The 4,945-nt window shown below is 61.7% G+C and overlaps 1 long non-coding RNA gene across 1 annotated transcript; it reads left to right on the forward strand.

Moving 5' to 3' along the window:
- The first annotated feature begins 949 nt into the window (after positions 1 to 949).
- On the forward strand, positions 950 to 4,005 carry LOC306653010. The gene is made up of 3 exons (XR_013761611.1): positions 950 to 1,118; positions 3,030 to 3,123; positions 3,529 to 4,005. It is a non-coding gene; the product is annotated as an uncharacterized lncRNA (long non-coding RNA).
- The last annotated feature ends 940 nt before the right edge of the window (positions 4,006 to 4,945 follow it).

Raw genomic sequence — 4,945 nt, forward strand, 5'->3', positions numbered from 1 at the left:
ACGGCAAGGCAGAAATGAAGAATCAGATGGATGGCAAGCCTGTGTGCACAGGAGGGCAGGCGTCGTCCTCTGGAAGCCAGCTCTGCTGAGTCACACTGTCATGGTGGCCCCGAAAATCCGCCAGAGCTTGGGGAGGCTCTGCGGACAGGCACGGGCCCAGCAGAGGGTGCGCGGGCGAGTGGGCTCCCTGGCTGTGCAGCTACAGCAGAGGCCAGCGGCTCACACCCGAGGCTCTCCAGAAGCTGCTGAGCCCAGTGCCTGCAGCTACTGCCGCATGGAGCCCAGGGAGGTTCCAGGAGCCTCCAAGAGGCCAAGCTAGCTGGTGGCAGGAGGGCACAAAAGGGGTTGCTCTATGGTTCTCTGCCATTGCCTGGCTAAGAGGAGCCAAATGACTTCCCACAAATTCTAGGACAAATGTTTGCCTTAAGGCTCAGAATGCTGTGCCAAGTTTCAGCCCAGCCAGATACTTCTGGGTACTTGGGAGTCAATTGAGAAAGAAAGGGAGGGGGCATGGAGAGACAGAGAGAGAGAGAGAGAGAGAGAGAGAGAGAGGGAGGAAGGGAGAGAGAGAGAACGCGAGCCCGAAGCAGGGCAGGATGGGGAAGGGAGAGCCGCCTGAGAGAGGAGGCACAAATGTCCTTGGAGGACTACGGCCTGCTGGGTGCACCTGGCAAGAGGGTGGTGAAGCCCTGCCCAGGGGGCAGACTCCCGTTGGCAGGGCTGGGGGACAAGGGAGGCCCTGAGGCTGTGGCAGCTCAGGCATCCTCCGGTGGCAGGGCTGGTGGGGCTGCCCCAGGGTGGCTCTGGGGCTGGGAGTGGTCCAGGGCTGCTGAGCCTTGAGTGGAGCCTGCCCGGCTGTGGCTGTGGCTGCTGCGCCGGGGCTGCTGTCCCTCTCAGCACCTGGCACCTCCGGGGTCCTCAGGAGCACGGAGGGAGCAGAGGTGGTGCAGAGGTGCGGGGGTCCTCTGTGTGGGAGGAGCCCGAAGGCAGAGCGTGGGGCCCATAGCAGGTCTGAGGACGTGGGCGCCGTCCTGCAAGGTGGGCTGTGGTCCAGGAGCCCTGGTGTCCTGCAGAGGTGATGCTGGAGCCCTGTGTGTTGTGGAGGACGACAGGGGCAGGTGGGAAGCAGGAGGCCAGACTGGAGGCCCCGACAGCGGCTGGCTGAGAGTAGCCGCTGAGGGGAGAACCGGTGTGGGGCAGCTGACTGACTTGGGGGGTGAGGTCAAGAGGACCTGGTGCTCAGGGTCGCCCTGACTGGGCCTGGCACCCATGCTGGCGCTGACTTGGTGGGGGAGGCAGGGGACCCTGGCACCTGACTCGGTAGGGATGAGGGCCTCAGAGCCGGGGCCTGCGGGGGCAAGCTCTGCCTCATGCTTCTGCTCGGCCCGGCAGCACAGGCCATCCGGAGGCCGCCAAGGCTTCCTGGACCCTGGGTCCCCACAGGGACCTGGCTCGCTGTCCTGGACACACCTGTGCTCAAGGTTCCCCTGAAGCTCGTCATCCCCAGAGCAGGGCAGCCGTCCCCCACTGGCTCTGAACACCCTGAGGGCAGGGGCAGGGTGGCCCTGGGACCCAGCCCGAGGGGGCACAGCTCTGGGCTGCCGAGTGAGGAGCCATGAATGAGGCCATGAGGGAGAAGGTCAAGGAAGGGAGGAGGCCCCGGAAGGAAAGGGGGGAGGCAAGGAAACACAGGAAGACAGGAGCTGGTGGGGGAGGGAGGCTGGAGAAGGAGGTGAAGGCAGGGCCAGGAGGCTGGCCTCGGCCCAAGTCTCTGCCTGCCCTGGTCACTAGACAGGAGCTTCCCCAAAGAGAGGGGGCTGAAGGCAGGAGGGAGGCCCCCCCGGGCAGTGGAGGGAGCCCTCTCAGGTGTGCGTGGAGCAGGGACCCCTGGCTCCGGCTGCCACGGGCTCTGCTGCTGCCGAGGTATCTGGGAGGCCCTGTTACGGCAGAACAAGAGCCGATCCTCTGTGTTCTCCCAAGAGGGCTCCTGTCTCTGGGTCAGAAGCCCACGTCATCCCGCTCTGAGCTCCATGAGACGAGGACACGCCCAGGTTTGGCAGTTTCCCTCCTCCAGGGTCCTGGACCAGGCCAGGAAGGTGGCTGAGGAGTCAGCGGGCAGGGGCTCCGAGGTTAGTCCAGCTCTGCCCTCACTGAGGCCTGTGCCTTTGGGAACCGACACCTGAGTTTCCTCCTAAGCAAATAGGACCAAAGGGTGTGCGGGGGAGGCTGCTGCGCTCAGCGGGAAGAGCTCTTGAGGGTGTCCTCAGCGTCCAGGAGGAGGGTGCATCTGAGCCATTGCTGGCTGGGCCATCTGCATCTGGGGGGCCCCACAAGAGGGAGCGGAGTTGGGGAGGCTCGGGAGTCAGGCTCAACTTCTGAGACTGCTCCAGAACATGAAGCCTGAATCCTTCTAGAATCTTCTAGATAGAGGGGCAGGGCAAAGGGAAGGCTGAGTCCTGGTGAGGCTCAGCTGGGTGAAGGCTCTGGAGGCTCCAGGAAGGGTCTTCTGGAACATCTGCCTCGAGAGTGGGCCTGTGTGGCCCAATCCTGCCTGCTGGACCCGCGATCGAGTGGCAGGTTAAACGCGGATGGCCATGCAGATTTCCTTCCACGCTTTAAAACCAAGAATTGTGATTTGTCCTCACGGCACGCACAGCAAGGAGTGAGAGGCAATGGATAGGTTAACGAGCTTGACTGAGCTCTTCCGCGGCGGATGCATGTATCAAAACCCCATGTTGACACCATAAATATGTACAGTTCTTATTTGTAAATTAAACATGTAAATAAATACATTTTAAGTTATAATTTGATGTCCTCTAAATCCACGTCGCTGGATGGGTGGAACATGCCCACCCGATGCTGGAGGGGGAGAGATGCCGGGTCTGGTTTAGGGTTCCTGGGCTTGCGCTGGGACTCAGGACCTGCCCTTGCTGGGGTGTGACGTGTCCAAGGGCTTCTCTAGGTACCGCGGCACATATGGCTTGTAAATTTCGCGGCCACACTGAGTCTCTTTATTTCCTGTTTCACAGGTTAGGGAATCAGCCCTCAGGTGGGAAGCGGTCAACATCGGTCTGCGTCCTTCCAACCAGCAGCCTACGGTGCAGCCAGGGAAGACGGAACCAGGTCCTGAAGGGTGCTGGGAAGGAGCCAGGTGTACCCCTGGGGGCGGGGCAGAGACGCTGGGAGCCAGGAGAGTGAGCCCCTGTGGAAGGCGTGGAGGGGCAGAGAAGGCCTGGCTCTTCACAAGGACCATCTGGCTCTGGGAGTGCGGTCACTGAGCGGTCGCTCAGGCTTCTCCGCATTTTAAATTCCAGTCTTAGATTACACTTCCACAGCTGGGAAGACGCGGGACCCTAGTCACTGGCTGGGGAGATCCTGGAGACATGGGGAAGGTCCTCCCGCACCCACCGCACTGTGCCTGGAACCCACTGCCAGAGAGCACTCTGCTTGGCTAAGCACTGCCCTGCCTCATGCCTTTACCTTTTATTTATTGTCCCTTTTTTGTTGCTTGTTTGTTTGTTTTTTCAGGGCTGGGATGGAGCCCAGGAGCTCCCGCAGGCTGGGCCAGCACTCTGCCCAGGCCCCTCGAGGTCCTTGCAAGCAGACCCGTGCAGGGAGGGGCACGTGTCCAGACACCTAAGGGCAACGCCAGCACTCTTCCCTGCAGCCGTGGCAATAAGGGAATGGCCAGGATGGAGCCCTGGCAGGGCGGGTGGAGCCCGAGGGCCGGTGGGCTGGGGAGGGAGCGGCCCTGGAGTTCAAGGTCCCAGCAAAGGCCCATCTAGTCCACTTTGAGACGCCACTCAGACAAGCTGCCTTGGCGGCTCTCAGAGCCCAGTGGTCTCCTCCATGGAGAGCTGGGAGGATACGGGCTCCAAGGCGGCTGGGCGGTGCGTGGAGAGGCAACAGGAAAGGCCTGTCAGCTCTGCCAGGCGGCCCAGAGGCTGGCTGCCACCGGTGGGGCTTGCAGTGCACGTAGCTGGTCGCTCTCCTAAGTGCCTCATAAACGTGAACTATTATCATCATCATCATCATTATTCCTACTGCTGCGGTGTTACCGCTCTGTCCTCCGGCTCTTCCACTTTCTGCAGGCCTCAGCCCATGGGGATTATGCCACAACGCACTTCACGTTCTGCCCAGCGGGGTATGGAGTCTCGGGCAGAGGAACCTGGTCCGTCTCTCCAGGGCAGGGTCCTGGCCGTTGCTGTCATTCATGCCAGACCCTGTGACCACCTCACCCGTGATCTCCCCACCTGTGACCCCCTTACCTGTGAGCTCCCCACCTGTGACCTCCCCACCCATGACCTCCTCACCTGTGACTATCCCACCTAGACTGCCTCCACCTATGACTGCCCCACCTGGGACCCCCTCACCTGTGACCCCCCCACCTGAGACCCCCTCACCTGTGACTGCCCCACCTGGGACCCCCTCACCTGTGACCGCCCCACCTGGGACCCCCTCACCTGTGACCTCCCCACCTGTGACCACTCTACCTCTGTCTCCACTTTAGAGAGGGGCACAGAGAGGGTCCAGGGCTGGGCAGGGTGGAGCTGGCACGGGAATCGAGCTCTGGGGCCAGTGCTTCTGCGCGGGACGCTGTGTGCCAGAGACGCGGGGCAGCTGCTCGTGGCTACAACGCGCTGGAGGTCTGAATCTGAGGCACTGCCACCGACGCCCGGAGGTGGAGGGGGAGCCGTGCACCCCCAACTGGGAAAAGAATCCACATCCACACGGAAGTGGATGTGAGCCAGGCGTTGCGGCGTGGGGATACCACATGCTCCCAGATGTCAGGCTGACCCAGTGTCAGTCTCACTTGGTCGCCTAGTAGCCATATGACAATCAGGGCTGGGGGACTTGCCTTCAGGCCACACGTGGTCTTCGGTATATTTTAGTAAGTGAAGTTTTGTTGGAGCACAGCCACACCATGTGTTTATGCATTGTGTGT

The sequence above is a fragment of the Sciurus vulgaris genome (assembly GCF_902686455.1).
Source record: "Sciurus vulgaris genome assembly, chromosome: 2".
In the NCBI taxonomy this organism is placed as follows: domain Eukaryota; kingdom Metazoa; phylum Chordata; class Mammalia; order Rodentia; family Sciuridae; genus Sciurus; species Sciurus vulgaris.